At 48.4% G+C, this 17862-nt stretch overlaps 1 protein-coding gene across 1 annotated transcript in view; it reads left to right on the plus strand.

Moving 5' to 3' along the window:
• LOC124594490 (paired mesoderm homeobox protein 2B) overlaps positions 1-17862 on the plus strand; it is a 537638-nt gene that overhangs the window by 359213 nt on the left and 160563 nt on the right. The window lies entirely within an intron of this gene.

A 17862-nucleotide genomic window follows, 5' to 3' on the forward strand; every position in this document is an offset into this window, starting at 1 on the left:
AATTAGAATTATTGAGATGTGTTGCGAACGAAACTGAAACCTGCAGTCAGATCCAAACGTAGCGGAAAATTGCGAATAGATGTCATTCTGCAGCAAGATAACGCTCGGCCACGGTCTGCCAAACGGATGGCCGGAACAAGAAAGGAGTTTGGATTCAATGCGCTGGAACATCCGCCTTGCAGTCCAGACCTGGCTCCAAGCGATTTCCTTATGTTTGGACCAACGCTCAAGGGGAGTAAGATTTGCAACCCATGCATAAGTCATTGATGCGGTGCAAAATTGGTTACAGGTACAAACAAAAAGCTTTTTTCTGACGGAATCAAAAAAGTGAAACGTTGGACAACCTGTGTTGAGGGGCAGGGAGCTTACGCAGAAAAACAATGTAGGTTTCAGTTTTCTATCATTAGAATAAATATTCCTTTTCGTAAAGGTCCCTTTACGTTTTGACTTTCCCTCGTAGAAGAAACTACACTCCTGGAAATGGAAAAAAGAACACATTGACACCGGTGTGTCAGACCCACCATACTTGCTCCGGACACTGCGAGAGGGCTGTACAAGCAATGATCACACGCACGGCACAGCGGACACACCAGGAACCGCGGTGTTGGCCGTCGAATGGCGCTAGCTGCGCAGCATTTGTGCACCGCCGCCTTCAGTGTCAGCCAGTTTGCCGTGGCATACGGAGCTCCATCGCAGTCTTTAACACTGGTAGCATGCCGCGACAGCGTGGACGTGAACCGTATGTGCAGTTGACGGACTTTGAGCGAGGGCGTATAGTGGGCATGCGGGAGGCCGGGTGGACGTACCGCCGAATTGCTCAACACGTGGGGCGTGAGGTCTCCACAGTACATCGATGTTGTCGCCAGTGGTCGGCGGAAGGTGCACGTACCCGTCGACCTGGGACCGGATCGCAGCGACGCACGGATGCACGCCAAGACCGTAGGATCCTACGCAGTGCCGTAGGGGACCGCACTGCCACTTCCCAGCAAATTAGGGACACTGGGGTATCGGCGAGGACCATTCGCAACCGTCTCCATGAAGCTGGGCTACGGTCCCGCACACCGTTAGGCCGTCTTCCGCTCACGCCCCAACATCGTGCAGCCCGGCTCCAGTGGTGTCGCGACAGGCGTGAATGGAGGGACGAATGGAGACGTGTCGTCTTCAGCGATGAGAGTCGCTTCTGCCTTGGTGCCAATGATGGTCGTATGCGTGTTTGGCGCCGTGCAGGTGAGCGCCACAATCAGGACTGCATACGACCGAGGCACACAGGGCCAACACCCGGCATCATGGTGTGGGGAGCGATCTCCTACACTGGCCGTACACCACTGGTGATCGTCGAGGGGACACTGAATAGTGCACGGTACATCCAAACCGTCATCGAACCCATCGTTCTACCATTCCTAGACCGGCAAGGGAACTTGCTGTTCCAACAGGACAATGCACGTCCGCATGTATCCCGTGCCACCCAACGTGCTCTAGAAGGTGTAAGTCAACTACCCTGGCCAGCAAGATCTCCGGATCTGTCCCCCATTGAGCATGTTTGGGACTGGATGAAGCGTCGTCTCACGCGGTCTGCGCGTCCCGCACGAACGCTGGTCCAATTGAGGCGCCAGGTGGAAATGGCATGGCAAGCCGTTCCACAGGACTACATCCAGCATCTCTACGATCGTCTCCATGGGAGAATAGCAGCCTGCATTGCTGCGAAAGGTGGATATACACTGTACTAGTGCCGACATTGTGCATGCTCTGTTTCCTGTGTCTATGTGCCTGTGGTTCTGTCAGTGTGATCATGTGATGTATCTGACCCCAGGAATGTGTCAATAAAGTTTCCCCTTCCTGGGACAATGAATTCACGGTGTTCTTATTTCAATTTCCAGGAGTGTATAAAACTTGGTCACCTAGAATGCTGAAATAAACACCCGGGTTCCTGTTCACGGTAATGTGAATGACTGACCTCAGGTCGTGTTATGAAAAACATCACAGAACTATCTCGGGCATCCTTTGAGCTAAACACTCCATTGGACCACCGACGCACTCGACGCTTCGCATAATTCGAAAATCGTCAAACTTACGACTCGTCGGACGTCACCAAACGCCTTCAGTCAACGTCTGTTTGGTTTCTGTGCTTTCCCCATTGAAGACATACAGTTTTAGATTCCGCTGTGAGGTACCCTACTCTAAAGGTGCACTGCGTGCAGTTCTCTCCGTAATGTTCGCTCCGAAAATGGATTAGATGGATTTACATTCACTGACAAGAGTTATTCTTTTTGGGTTTAAAACCATTACTGTCACTGATAAGACGTGACACCTGTCTCTGGACCTATCGGTTAGGATCTTATTACAACCATAGTTGTTACACCACGTTAGATGGGTGCGAGTGGAACACCATTCCTCGTAGATACGTTGGCCAGTGCACGTTGACACACCAACGAATCTGGTAACTTCAATGACAGTGTGGTCTGAGATACTTCCAAACACGATAGCTCCTATCTCGCAGTCTGTCACGTCCGGGGCAGTCACACGGCCGCAAGGTACCTGTTATTCATCTACAGCGGTGTACAATGCCATTGTAAAGATGACATATATTTTGTCCGACGAACTCTTCTTCTTTTCAGTCCCATCAATAAAAACTGACCGATGATACGGTCCGTGAAAAGCTCGGAAAGCACGGTGACATACCAAACTGTTTTATTCACTTCTTTGAGGTAGCGTGGATTTCCAACTGAACAGTAGTGCATACTGCGAAAACTGATTTGCCCCTGATTAGAAACGATATTCATCCGTAAACAAAAGGAGCATAAAAACTACACACTTCTTTGCAGTTTTCGTAGAAACATTTCGGACTACTTTCACCGATTTATGAAGTCATAGCCAAGAACCTGTTGATGGGGCGAATTGTGGAAAGGATGAATTACGTTTGAATGAAGTAGGTATACGCAGAACATTCCTAAGGCTGATCCCACTCGCTCATTCAAGATAACTCATAGTGACATGTGGGTTTGTGTTAGCGCTGCTAAAACGTTACTTAAATTTCTCTCGTCAGTCGCTGTTTTTTATTATTATTTTACTATTTACACATCTAGTCTCTCAAAATTGTTGTTAAAGTGCTTCCAAAGACAGATCGTCAGGGGTTAGCACGGCCGGGACTCCCAGCATGCAACTGGACATTTGCTCTAACAGTTTGGCAGCATTCGCCATAAACGAAAACCATTATATGTCTTATACACTATCTCATCAGAAACACACGGTCACGTAGGTTACAGTACACTTGTTCGCCCACTGCTTGAATATTGCTCACCAGTGTGAAATCCGTACCAGATAGGGTTGATAGAAGAGATAGAGAAGATCCAACGGAGAGCAGCGAGCTTCGTTACAGGATCATTTAGTAATCGTGAAAGTGTTACGGAGATGACAGATAAACTCCAGTGGAAGACTTTGCAGGAGAGACGCTCAGTAGCTCGATACGGGCTTTTGTTGAAGTTTCGAGAACATACCTTCACCGAGAAGTCAAGCAGTACATTGGTCCCTCCTACGTACATCTCGCGAGGCGACCATGAGGATAAAATCAGAGAGATTAGAGCGCACACAGAGGCATACCGACAATCTGTCTTTCCAGGAACAATACGAGACTGGAATGGAAGAGAGAACCGATAAAGGTACTCATGGTACCCTCCGCCACACACCGTCAGGTGGCTTGCGGAGTAAGGATGTAGATGTAGATGTACTAATGGACATTAATAAGGCGCGTGGCCATCCTTAGATTCCTTTGGAACTCTGGTGCGGATACTATGTCTTTAGAGGAGTTGCAGCCTTTTCTTCCTCAAGAACTGAAACCAGAGAACATAGTGATGTGGGAGGCTGGGATCTGGAGCGAAGGCGAGTTTCTAACTCACCTGAAAGGTATCGGTAAGCTGGGCAGGTCAGTCCATTTGATAAATGTGAGTGTCTATAAACTGCTTGTCTGTAAACTATTAGCCATTGCCTGATAGCTGCTACAATAAGACAGTGTGCTTTGTCATGCTGATCCAGTCAGTTAACGTCTCAAAACTGTTCCTCTACTGTACGCTGTAAAACGTGTTCATATCCACCGCATTTTACGTTTTCTTAACCGCAATAAGGAGACCACACTGCAACCACCGAAAACACCGTCATACCATAACACCACTTTGTCCATACTTCACTGTTGAGACTACACGTAATGGCAGTTAAAGCTCTCCAGGAATTGGCCACACCCAAACCCTTCCATCGGATTGCTGAAGGGTATACCGTAATTCGTCAGTCCACACCAGTCATTTCCAGTCTAGTGGTGTCTCTCTTTACACCACCTCAAGCATCACTCAGCATTCAGTACATTAATTTATGGCCTATGATGAGCTGCTCGACCATTGTAACGCATTCGTTTTAACTTCCTACGCACAGTCATTCTGCTGTCTGGAGTTCTGGTAGCACGTTGAAAGTCATGAGCGAATACTTCCGATTGTTTCAAGCAAGATTTTAGATCAACCCTCCATAATGCTTGACAGTCCTTGTACGGCAGTACATGCGATGTGCCTTGTCTTGGTTTAGATGTAGTTATTCCTTCGCATTTCTGTTTCACAGCCATGTCAGCAACAGTCGACTTTGGCAGTTTCAGAAGAGTACAAATGTCCTGATAGATTTTTTACTCGGGTGACATCCAGTGACTAGTAAACGTTGGCAGTAACTGAGGTCTCCTGAATGCCCCATTCTACTGTTACTGCTTCTGCACTGACAACGTAATAATCCCCGCCACCTCTTATCATGGCGGGTCCGCCTCTCGCGACAACTAGTGGCAAATTCCGCATCACATAGCGGTGTTCGAGTTCTTTTGATCAGACACTGTGCGTTGTAAACGTCTGAGTACCTCCACGAGCAACGTTTCTGGTAGCTACGACAGCAGAGCATTGACTAATCGTCTTCAAGCGTACAGGAGAACACGCGACCCACGACTTGCGTGTTTGCTTACATTTGGTACCGTGCGGTAGGGTATACGCGCGTGAGACTTCTTCCCGTGACGACGGTACTGTGGTTTGCGACTTCATGGTACACTATGTGATCAAAAGTATCCGGACACCCCCAAAAATATACGTTTTTCATATTATGTGCAATGTGCTGCCACCTACCGCCAGGTACTCCGTATCAGCAACCTCAGTAGTCATTAGACATCGTCAGTTGAGCACGCGATGCCTATGAGTGCGGACAACGGAACGCGCGCGTCCGAGCCAGCCGGCTCGGTGGCGCCGGGGCCGGCCGCTGGCCGGTCGGTGGGGCCTGCCCCGCCGGCCGTCCCGGCGGCCGTTCCCCACAGGACGGATACAACGGCGACGACCCCTGCGACGACAACGGACTCTGAAAGGCAACATAATGAGGACAGGACCACGACGAGTGATATGCGAATGCATTGCGGAGAGCGGAGGAAAACGTACGTCAAACCCCTATGACGAGAGGCATCAGCTAACACAGAACGATCGGCAACAACGGGAACTAAGACGTGAAATACAACACATGATTCTGCAAAGTCAGGAAGTATACGACAACCGCACTAGTACAGTTCCTACTTCACAGCCTGAAGAACAAGTAGACGACGTGGAACAAGTTTCTCCACCAGACGACGACGACGACGAAATGGAGGGAGTCTCCTCTGAAGAAGTTTGGACCAAGCAGCCCGCCGACGGAGACGGCGATTTTACACTAGTTCGCCAAAGAAAACGACTCAACGCTTCTCCTAAGCAGAACAACTCTCGGAAGCGACAACGTCCAGCAGAACTGAAAACTTCCAACCGTTATGCGGCTATTGCGACGGAAGATACTACAGATGCTCCAGAACGTATGGACCAGACGAGTGATGTCAATCTCGAAGCAGATAAAGAGGGGACAGATGGCTCTGGCCGGAACTTACTACGCAAAGTCCCGCCCGTTACTATTTACCATACCAAGAACTACATGGAACTCAACAAGGCGCTGAAAGCGAATATTGACGGCAGTCTTAAGGCCATCTACCAACGAGACAGGATCAAATATCACTTTGACTCCTATGAAGATCAACGGCGGGCTATCAATTTCTTTGCGTCAAATGACATCCACTTTTTTACACATCAGGCCGCGGAGGACAAGGACCTCAAAGTGGTTGTCAAACATCTACCTGCCGAAGTTACGGAGAAAGAACTGAAAGACGCACTGATAGAGAAGGGTTTCCCTGCCATCAACGTCCACCAGTTTAAAAATCGAGACGACAAGACGAAGGAATTACGACCTCAAGATGCTTACTGTGTCACGTTGCCAGCCCAAAAGGAAAACTACAAGATTTACGACATCAAATACCTTCTATATACTAAAGTCGTTATTGAAACCTACAACAGACAAGAAGGACCTGTTCAATGTCGCCACTGCCAGCGATTCGAACATACAGCTAATTATTGCAGCTTGCCTGCTCGCTGCGTTCGATGTGGAGGGCAACACCGATCTTCAGCATGTACGCATTCCCGAGGGGCTCCGCCGAAATGTGCTAACTGTGAAAAGGACCATCCTGCCACATGGCGTGGTTGCCAGAAATACCAGGAACTTCTCAGGAAATACACACAACGGTCTTCCCCGCAGCCCTCTCAACGGAGGACTCGTGTAATACGGAACTCCAACCTGACGCCACACCCTCCGCCCCACCGTCAGCAAACGCCACAAGAACAGCCGGCGGCGACACGGCAGCCAGTAACACAGCCTCCTCCTGAAGCACTTCCACCTCGACAGCACCGCCAGTATTATTCATACGCCCACGCAGCATCACCACGCCGACCGGAACCGGAAACCTACGTCTCACCAGCTCATTTGATGGAATCTATAGCTCCAGCGCTCTCTGATGTCGCGAAACTTCTCACCGCCGTGCAGCAACAACTAGTGGGGATACTTTCTTTAATCGAAAGTGTATTGAAGGCCTTTGGAACACCTTAAGATGGATCGCCCTGGGACCACGAGAAACCTGAAAATCTGTATATGGAACGCCAACCGAATGAAACACAAGAAAACAGAATTCACTGAAGTTTTACAACGTCACAAAATCGACATCGCACTTTTATCGGAGACGCACCTTCGTCCAACAACTGAGCTCAGATTTCGTAACATGTACGTCTCTAGAACGGACAGACAAGGCCAACGAGGTGGAGGGACCGCAGTTCTGCTTAAAAGGGAACTGCGGCACCATCATGAAACACTACCACACCTCCAACATCTGGAGGCAACAGCAGTAACGGTTCGATCGGCGGCAGGCAACATCACTTTCATTGCGGCGTACAAAAGCCCCGGTAAAAACCTGGTGCCAGACGACCTACGGAGTATCTTCACCAATTTTGACAAAATCTTCCTAGGAGGTGACCTTAACAGCAAGCACGTCGCGTGGAATTCCCGGCGTACGAACCCTCGTGGACGAACTTTGATTGCCATGGAAGAAGAACTGGGCATCACAGTCCATGGCCCACGAGAGCTCACACGGATTCCTTACGTCGATCGGCAAGAAGCAGACGTCCTAGATATTGCTGTCCTCAAAAATGTTGAGACGAACCTCCAGCTCCGCACCGTCGACGATCTTTCGTCTGACCACCGACCTGTTATCAGCATAGTGGAAAACGCAACGGCCAACCTTCCACCCCCAACCTCACAAACTCTGAACTGGGGTCAATTTCGGACATACCTTCACAACAATATCTGCCCGACGCAGGACGTTTCAACACCGGAAGCCATCGACATCGCGGTACAAACTTTGACGCAGAAGATAAAGGTAGCCAAACGGAGGGCAACTACTCACACGTTCTACCCTGTAGTAGCTTTCGACGAGTTCCCGCCTCTACTCCAAGAACTGAAGACACAGAGAAACAGGAGCAGGCGACGTTGGCTCCGCTTTAGAAACCCGATCGATCGACGAGAAACACACGTCTTAACACGAGAACTGCACAGGAGAGTGGCCGAGGGGCGACAGCAGGTCTGGGAAGATAAGATGGATGAATTCTTACTTCGAACCAAGAACGAATGGCAGGTAGTCAAGAACATACGACACCAGCGGCCACCTAAACGAGCCATCCGAGGACCAGATGGCCTCCTCTATGACGAACTCGCCCAGGCAGAGCTGTATGCTACGACTTACCAAGAACAGATGTCTACACCAGCGACCCCCGTGAACGACGTCCGCCTGCAAGAACAGGAAGCCGTCGTTACAGCAGACTAGACTACTTTTCGTACTATGCCTGTGCAGAGCCGCCCACAACTCACCACACCAGCAGAGATCCGTAAAATTATCCGGAAGACTCGGAATAATGCGCCGGGCAACGACTCCATAAGCAACACCGATTTGAAACAGTTGCCCAGGAAGCCAACTGTGCTCCTTACCCGAATTCACAACAGCTGTCTTCTGCAGGGATATTTTTCTACGGCATGGAAGACGGCTCGAGTAGTTCCAATACCAAAGCCAGGTAAAGACCCAGCAGAACCCAACAGTTACCGGCCAATTAGCCTCTTGCCGACCCTTGGCAAGGTGCTCGAGAGAGTGCTGTTGCAAAGGCTCCATGACACGCTTACAGCGCATGATGTTATACGACCCGAACAATTCGGTTTCAAGGACAAGTTATCTGCCGAATTTCAACTTCTACGGATCACCGAACGGATACAAGAAGGATACAACAAGCAGCAGTTCACGATTGGTGTCTTCCTTGACATCGAAAAGCTTACGATAAGGTGTGGCGGCCCAACCTTATCGTCAAACTGCATCGCACTACCCCTATTGCGGATTGTTACATTAGACTCATCGACAGCTTTCTGCAGGACAGGAAACTGTATGTCCGAGTCGACGATAAAAACTCCGAAATGAAACTGGTCTCCGCAGGAATTCCGCAGGGCTCTGTCATTTCGCCTCTACTTTTCAACTTATATATAAATGACATCCCAACAGTCCCCTTTGTTACGGCGAGTTTTTATGCGGACGATACGGCCTTTCTGACAACTGGACGACACTTGGACCAACTAATTGCTAGGATGCAACGGCAACTTGCTGTAATGGAACGCTGGGCGCTGCAAAATAAGATAACGATCAACCCGACGAAGACGGCAGCCGTTCTGTTCACACGGAGGAAACCAGTTCTGAACGACAGACTCCAAATAGCTGACCAATTTATCCCATGGTCGCCGGGAGTGAAGTACCTCGGTGTCTACCTTGACAAAAAATTGCTCTTTACGCAGCATACTGACGACAAGAAGACGGCAGCCCAGAAGATGGCCAGGTCATTGATTCCGTTCCTGAAGAGTAAGGATCTCAACCCTAAGACTAAACTCCAATTGTATAAGGCAACAGTGGAACCCACAATGTTGTATGGCTCCACCTCGTGGGGAACTGCGTGCGTCTCCAAATACAACAAACTCCAAGCGCTGCAAAACATTTGCTATCGATGGATCACAGGAGCTCCATGGTGGACAAGAAACGTCGACATCCGCACCGCACTCCACGAGACCACTATACAAGAGAAGGTCCATGACAAGGCTCTACGAGTTTTTGACAAGATCGATGCCCTTAGGGTCGAAGTTCGACAATTACAATCTGTAGGAACGGTAAACCCTGCAAGATGGCACAAGTATCGAGTACCGAAGTCAATAACGTTTCACCCCTCATAGGCAATCTGTCATAACACGAGGAAGCAGTCGCACATAACAGCCTTGACACATTTCACCCTCCACAGGAGATAGACATCACCAAAGACAGCAGGCTAAAGGACCCATTGCGTGCCCAAGCCTAACTGAATGTGTAATAAATAAAGTGTTTTCCTTTTATCCTTACATCCCATCCTAGAAGAATAAGTCATCAAGGATGATCTCTTCAGTCCACACTATACACTATATTAAAAAAAAAAATAGACATCGTGAGAGATCAGAATGGGATGGGGCGCTCTGCGGAACACATGGACTTCGAACGTCGTCAGGTGATTGGGTGTCACTTGTGTCAGATTTCTACACTCATAAACATCCCTAGGTCCACTGCTGCCGATGTGATAGTGAAGTGGAAACGTGAAGGAACACGTACAGCACAAAAGCGTACAGGCCGACCCCGTCTGTTGACTGACACAGACCGCCGACAGTTGAAGAGGGTCGTAATGTGTAACAGGCAGACGTCCATCCAGACCATCACATAGGAATTCTTAACTTCATAAGGATCCACTGCAAATGCTAAGACAATTACGCGGTAGATGAGAAAACATGGATTTCATGGTCGAGCGGCTGCTCATAAGCCACACATCACGCTGGTATATGCCAAATGACGCCTCTCTTGGTGTGAGGAGCGTAAACATTGGACTATTGAACAGTGAAAAAACGTTGTTTGGAGTGAAGAATCACGGTACACAATGTGGCGATCCGATGGCAGGGTGTGGGTATGGCGAATGCCCGGTGAACATCATCTGCCAGCGTGTGTAGTGCCAACAGTAAAATGACGAGGCGGTGGTGTTATGGTGTGGTCGTGTTTTTGATGGAGGGGGTTTGCACCCCTTGTTGTTTTGCGTGGAACTATCACAGCACAGGCCTACATTAATGTATTAAGTAGCTTCATGCTTCCTACTGTTGAAGAGCAATCCGGGGATGGCGATTGCATCTTTCAACACGATCGAGCACCTGTTCATAATGCACGGCCTGTGGCGGGGTGGTTACACGACAACAATATCCCTGTAATGGACTGGTCTGCACAGAGTCCTGACCTGAATCCTATAGAACACTTCTGGGATGTTTTGGAACGTCCACTTCGTGCCAGGCCACACCGACCGACATCGATACCTCTCAGCGCAGCACTCCGTGAAGAATGGGCTGCCATTCCCCAAGAATCCTCCCAGCACCTGATTGAACGTATGCCTGCGAAAGTGGAAGCTGTCATCAAGGCTAAGGGTGGGCGAACACCATATTGAATTCCAGCAGGGCGCCATGAACTTCTAAGTCATTTTTAGCCAGGTATCCGGATACTTTTGATCACATAGTATATTTTCTTACTAGCTGCCTGAGTTCTGCGCGTGTTATGTTGCTGAAGTCCTCTTATAAGTCCCTTTCTATAAAACTTATGCACAAGATGGAGAAAAGCAGTCTGATAATAAGATCAGAGTAGGGTAGACGACGTCGAATCGAGCAAAATTTGCCAGGTAGCCACAGGTCGGAAACGCACAGCTGTAAAGCTACCTGTAAAACTTTAGACAATCCGCGACCAACTCAAGTTAGATTTTCGAGTAAGTGAGAAGTTTTGGGACCGCGACAATCATTCATAAATAGCCAGGAATTTTCGAGAAGGTGCTGCAGTCATTTGCTCGACGTTGCTTATAGTGATGTTGGAAGCAAGAATTTTGTGCATTTGCCGCAGACAAACGTTATTTGAGCATAAAATACAATAACATTCATACTCTCGGTACACTAGCAAAAATTAAAATGTCTGGTCTTGAGATTTCACAAATAATAAACATTGCATCCTACGGTGCCTACCTTACTGCAGAGCTGTTTTTACTGTACAGCTCCTTACCTTGACAAACTAATGACACTGAGTAAACATTACGGAAAATTCGTGTCTAATGTAACCAGCCACTGACAGAACATTAAACTTAACCGAACTCTGATTGCTCATTTGAAATAATAGTCTGATTTTCTGTGCCCGCATCTCGTGGTCGTGCGGTAGCGTTCTCGCTTCCCACGCCCGGGTTCCCGGGTTCGATTCCCGGCGGGGTCAGGGATTTTCTCTGCCTCGTGATGGCTGGGTGTTGTGTGCTGTCCTTAGGTTAGTTAGGTTTAAGTAGTTCTAAGATCTCGGGGACTTATAACCACAGCAGTTGAGTCCCATAGTGCTCAGAGCCATTTGAACCATTTGATTTTCTGTCGTTGCACCTGTCAAAACAAACTGCAAAACAGATTTAGAAAATATATCTGTATGGTGCGAAAATTGACAATTGACTCTAAACAATGAAAAGTGTGTGGTAATCCTCATGAGGGATACAAAGAATCTGTTAAACTTCGGTTTCATGATAAACCAATCAAATCTAAAGGCTGTTAATTCAACTGAATGTAGGAATTACAAGAACACACAGAAAATGTTGCGATTTATTGGCAGAACACTTGGAAGATGCAACAGACCCGAGACTACCTACATTACGCTTGTCCGTCCTCTTTTTGGAGTACTGCTGCGTGGTCTGGGATCCTTACCAGACAGGATTAACGGAGTATACGGAGAAAGTTCAAAGAAGAGCAGCATGTTTTGAATTATCGAGAAAGAAGGGAGCGAGCGTCACGAACGTGATTCAGGATTTGGAGTGGACATGATTAAAACAAAGGCGCTTGCGATAGTATCTACTCACGATATTTCAGCCACCAATTTTCTGTTCCGAATGCGAAAATATTTTGTTGACGCCAACCAACATAGGGAGAAACGATCATCATAATAAAATAAGGGAAATAAAAGCTCGCACGGAAAGATGTAGGTGCTAGTTTTTTCCGCGTGCTCTTCGAGAGTGGAATACATAGAGAATTGTTGTGAAGGAGGTTCGACGAAGCCTCTGCCAGGCACGTAAGTGTCACTTGCAGAGTATCCACTTAAATGTAGACGGAGATTAATTAAGAACTGTAATCTTTAGCATAACATGCATGAGACAGCAGTAGTAAGGTAAAGTTCCGTCTTCTCATCATAGACGGGCCAATATGGTCCGACCGACTGCCGTGTCATCCTATGCCAATGGCGTCAAGTGGGCCATTTGTGTTGTCGCGTTAACGGCATCGTACGCATGGTAATTCCGCAGTCTGGCTGCCAGGGAATGTTGCAGGGAGCCGATGACTTATCCTCGGATTGTAGGCGCAGATGTGAAGCGGTTCGAGGTGCTCGGTGCACAATGTTGCGATGCTTCCTTGTGGTGGTCAGATTTGGTCGAGTGAAACCTCGACGACGCAACATCGGGCCAGTGGCACAGTCGAATACCCCCAAAAATCTGGATAGAGGGCTATTCAGCCCACCGGCTACATGGAGCCCGACTATGTCGTCAAGTGCTGATAAAGCTGTTTCACACGAGTACGCGGCATCAGTGTGCTGTTGAGTGATCTGATGCAGTTCACGCACCTCATGTACCCTACCGCGCCGTTAACAACACTGATGTGCTGCTGTTGTACCTTTCACAGAGAATTGCTGCTGGCCAGCCAGGCAGCTAGAGAATTTCATAGTTTCAGGCTACGTTTTCAGTCTACAAACTACCTTGTGCTGATTTCTTATTATTTAAATGCATCATAGATTCTAATAACGGTAAAAGCGTAAAGTTATGTCATATCAGCAATGTACATACCCGCAGATTGTGTGTACGTGTACAAAGTTACATTGACATCCGACCGTGTCTTCTGTGCGCTGCACTTTTTTTGTCGGGCAATGTATTTGGGGTGTCAGATCTCAACTGGCTCACACCGTATAGAGAATTGCATCTTCATAGCCCAGCTGTTCCGCAAACAGAAAGAGGTCTGCTGGAAATCAGTCGGATACAGTGTCCTGCACGGAGCCGCAGTGCTAACAAGCTTGAGTGCGGAACCGGTGCGGTGGCGGTGGCGCAGCTGTGAAGTGGAGTGGCCCTCTAGAACAGGCAGCAGGGGAACGCAGGCAGCAGCAGTTACGCTGCACTGCGGTGCGGCGAGGCTGTGGAGGGCCCAGTCTGTGAGCAGGGCAGGCAAACACGGCCGACAACAGAGGGGGGGCTCGCCACTCCAGACGGCTGGGTGGCCCCCCCCCCTCCCCCCTCCCTCCCTCGCTCGCGAGCAGTCGACACGGGTGGCGACGCGTCGCGACAAAACGCATTCAATGCGCTCAAACACACACAGCCCTTCTCTCGCTGCCCCAGCTCCCCGGGGTGTGATATGCGCCACCGAAAGCTTGCCCAGTGGAGCGTTCGCGCGGTTTGTGCAGATCAGCGACCCGGCTCCTATTCTACACATACATACACACATACACACACACACACACACACACACACACACACACGTTGTTTTGCACTCCGCAAGATAAAAATAAACAGACAGAGGTGGTGGTAAGTTCCTATGGGACCAAATTGCTCAGGTCATCTGTCCCTAGGCTTATAAACTACTAATCTAACTTTAACTTACGCTAAGGACAACACACACACTCATACCCGAGGGAGGACTCGAACCTCCGACGGAGGGAAGCCACGCGAACTGTGGCAAGGCGCTTCCATGTGTCTACGTCTTGTACTTGTACATCGATTATGCTTTCCTGTGCGAAGGAACTTTACATTGCAAACTGCACAATAACCCTGGGTCCGGTGTGGGGTGGCAGGTAGGGTGGGTGAACTGCTGTGGCCTGGTGTGGGGTTGTGAACCACTGAGGGCTATGGCGGGACGAAGCATCTCCGTCGTTTCTAGAGCCCCGGTTTAATACAATACAATGCAATGTGTATACAACCTGTACTTGTGCATTCATCATACACGAGGGTGAGTCAAATGAAAACCTTAAATATTTTTTTAAATATTATTTATTGTGCGGAAGTGGTACAAAGCTTTATCACTTTTCAACATAATCTCCCCCACACCCAATACAAGTCCTCCAAAAAAATGTCTCTGAGCACTATGGGACTCAACTGCTGAGGTCATTAGTCCCCTAGAACTTAGAACTAGTTAAACCTAACTAACCTAAGGACATCACAAACATCCATGCCCGAGGCAGGATTCGAACCTGCGACCGTAGCGGTCTTGCGGTTCCAGACTGCAGCGCCTTTAACCGCACGGCCACTTCGGCCGGCGCAAGTCCTCCAGCGCTTACAAAGTGCATAAATTCCTTTAGAACAAAATTCTTTTGGTAGCCTGCGCAACCACTCATGCACCACGTGGCGTACCTCTTCATCAGAACGGAACTTCCTTCCTCCCACTGCGTCTCTGAGTGTTCCAAACATATGGAAATCACTCGGTGACGAGGAATGGCGCGATTCCTTGCTCGCTCTCTTCGTTTCCGTTTGGTGGAAGTGAACCCAGGTTTCGTCCCCAGCAACTATCCTTGCAAGGAAGCCATCACCTTCTCGTTCAAAGCCGAAGAAGTTCTTCACAAGCATCAACACGTCGTTCTCTCATTTCAGGAGTCAGCTGCCGTGGCACCCATCTTGCAGACACTTTGTGAAACTGGAGCACATCGTGCACAATGTGGTGTGCTGACCCGTGACTAATCTGTAAACATGCTGCAATGTCATTCAGTGTCACTCGGCGGTTTTCCTTCACTATGGTTTCAACTGCTGCAATCTTCTGTGGAGTCACAACTCGTTGCGCCTGACCTGGACGAATCACACCATTTGCGAACTTCCTACTCCAATCGCAGACTTGCTGCTCTGACAAACATGCATCACCGTACTGAACCTTCATTCGTCGATGAATTTCAATAGGTTTCACACCTTCACTACGCAAAAACCGAATAACAGAACGCTGTTCTTCTCTGGTGCAAGTCGCAAGTGGTGCGGCCACCTTTATACTGATACTGCGACGGTATGTGTGCATCTGCAGTATGCTGCCATCTGCAAGCCATTCTGCACGCTGTTTGTAGCACGCTTACCAACTTACAGGATAACGGCGCGAAATTTCAATTTGTTACTGCAAATTTAAGGTTTTCATTTGACTCACCCTCGTATATTCCCGCACAGGTGAGACATTCAACTATTCAACTTGAAAACAGCTTGCTTGGTGTCGGTGTTTAAATACGATATTGCAGTGCCTGTGTTATTCCGAATTACTATGCAAAGTACCTTGAGACATGCATGCATGCCCAAAGGAACTGGCACTGTGGCGACTACAGCCGTTATGTAATACATGAAATGTGTTGGCAACCGCGAATATGGACAACCATCACCTGTAGAATGGAATGACGATGAAAATTTGTGCCGGACCGGCACTTGAACCCGGATTTCCCTCTTATCGCGAGTGGCCGCCTTACCATTTGGCTATCCGTCCCCGACTCACAACCAGACCCAAATTTCCACATGTCGTCAACCATATGACTACAACCTGTACTCATACATATGCTAGGTGCTGGGGCTAGCAGCGTATTTAGCACTAAATTCTTCTAGAATCTTCATATGGAAATGATGCTCTAAGCCCCCCCCCCCCCATTTTTCTTACTCCGACTTTTGCTGTTGCGCATGAATTAAGAAGAAACGCGAACTGACTGTAATCGACCCTGCAAGTGGAGTAGAAAAGATTTTGGCACCTGCAATAATTTAATTGGATAGAAATTATTTAGATGAAGGAAAGTTTCATTAACGTAGTGAGAAATGAAAGGGTTGCTCTACCGATTAACAGAATGAAAGTTCTGTCCAAAATAACAATTTGATTTATTATGACTAAACTCAAAATAATAAACAAAACACATGAAACATTTACAATACATCAAATTGGATACTCAAATAAATGCTGTGAAGGTGAAGTTGTCCATAAACTAGATTGTGACATTTATGACCAAGTGGTATGTGGAGCCAATTCCTTGCAAATCTTAAGAGAAACACCCAGCCAACCCAACATTAATTGCTGCTACTGTAGTGATAACTCAGACAATGAACATCCAAGACAGAACAAAGTTAGAAAAGACGAACAGGCGCGCTCTGCTGAGCTCTGATTATCACCTAGCAAAATTCCCTGATTTGCTGGTGCTGTCTTCTTAACTGCAAGGACACGATCTAGCATACTGGAGGCGATGGCTGGTTGCTTCGACGTCCCGTAGTGGTGTTGATAATGTCGTGAGTATAGCCCGAAACAAATTCTCGTGATATGGTTGTTCCAGACTAAGGACTTCCTAGCAATAGAAATACGCCTCTGAGTAGACGAAGAAGGGTCGCTACACAATCACTGACGGTACAGTGAGTGATTTTAAAAGGAGAAGTCACACAGTAACTCCGGTACAGTCAACTTTAGCCAAAACTGCTCAAGACGGACAACATAGGCCGCTTGTACGCAGAACGCTCAATTGCCAACTGTACTCGGAAAGTTACGTTGAAGTCGAAACTTCAGCAACTTCATCAAACAGTTACAATTAAATGGAAGTATATTAGACAGCCAACGGAAGGCAGGGTGTCCAGAGCAGCGAGAGCTCAGTCTTGTAACTTACTCCGACCGAAAGCCGAGAGCCGACCCTCTCAAGAGCACCCATACAAGTCGAACACAGAACATTCCCGCCCCCACGACAGTGGTCGTGGTTAAACGTTCCAATCAGCAACTGGAAAACCGGCGGAAAATTCCCCTCTATTGCCGACGCAGTACTATTCCACCAATGGAGATACTTGGCGCCAGTTTTTGCGCCGATCTTGCTACGGCAAGAGCTATTCCCTGGGCAAGCCAATCAGTTACGATTTTGCAGGAAATGCGGGAATTTGCCCGCCAAGACTGCCTGGAAACACAAGTCATTCCCACGCCTCGCTGGTAGCCCGCCTGAAAGTGTTTCCACTAAGTTTCTGCGAAGTAACAGAATCTCTAGCCCAGCCGTTCCGTCAGGCACCTGTGGGCGTGTCGCCGCCGCTCTTATGACAATGTCGGCGTCTGGAAAGCATCCACTCGACTCCCTCACACCCGTCGGCTTAACCCTTTCAAGATCAGCAGATCCCGCCTGTCACCGGACCACCCGGGTGACGAGAGACGCTGCGTGGGAAGTCCGCGTGTGAAGGAATAGCAACTTTTCACCGCATGTAATTAGAGAGGAAAATCGAATTACTCAGAATAAGATAGAAATATGAGAGGGGGCTCATGCCACCTCTCACATACATTACGTATATTCCCATACACGTGAGACATTTTACTTGAAAGTCGATTGCATGCATGTGTGCAAAGGAACTT

Source organism: Schistocerca americana, chromosome 2 (assembly GCF_021461395.2).
Source record: "Schistocerca americana isolate TAMUIC-IGC-003095 chromosome 2, iqSchAmer2.1, whole genome shotgun sequence".
Classification (NCBI taxonomy): Eukaryota; Metazoa; Arthropoda; class Insecta; order Orthoptera; family Acrididae; genus Schistocerca; species Schistocerca americana.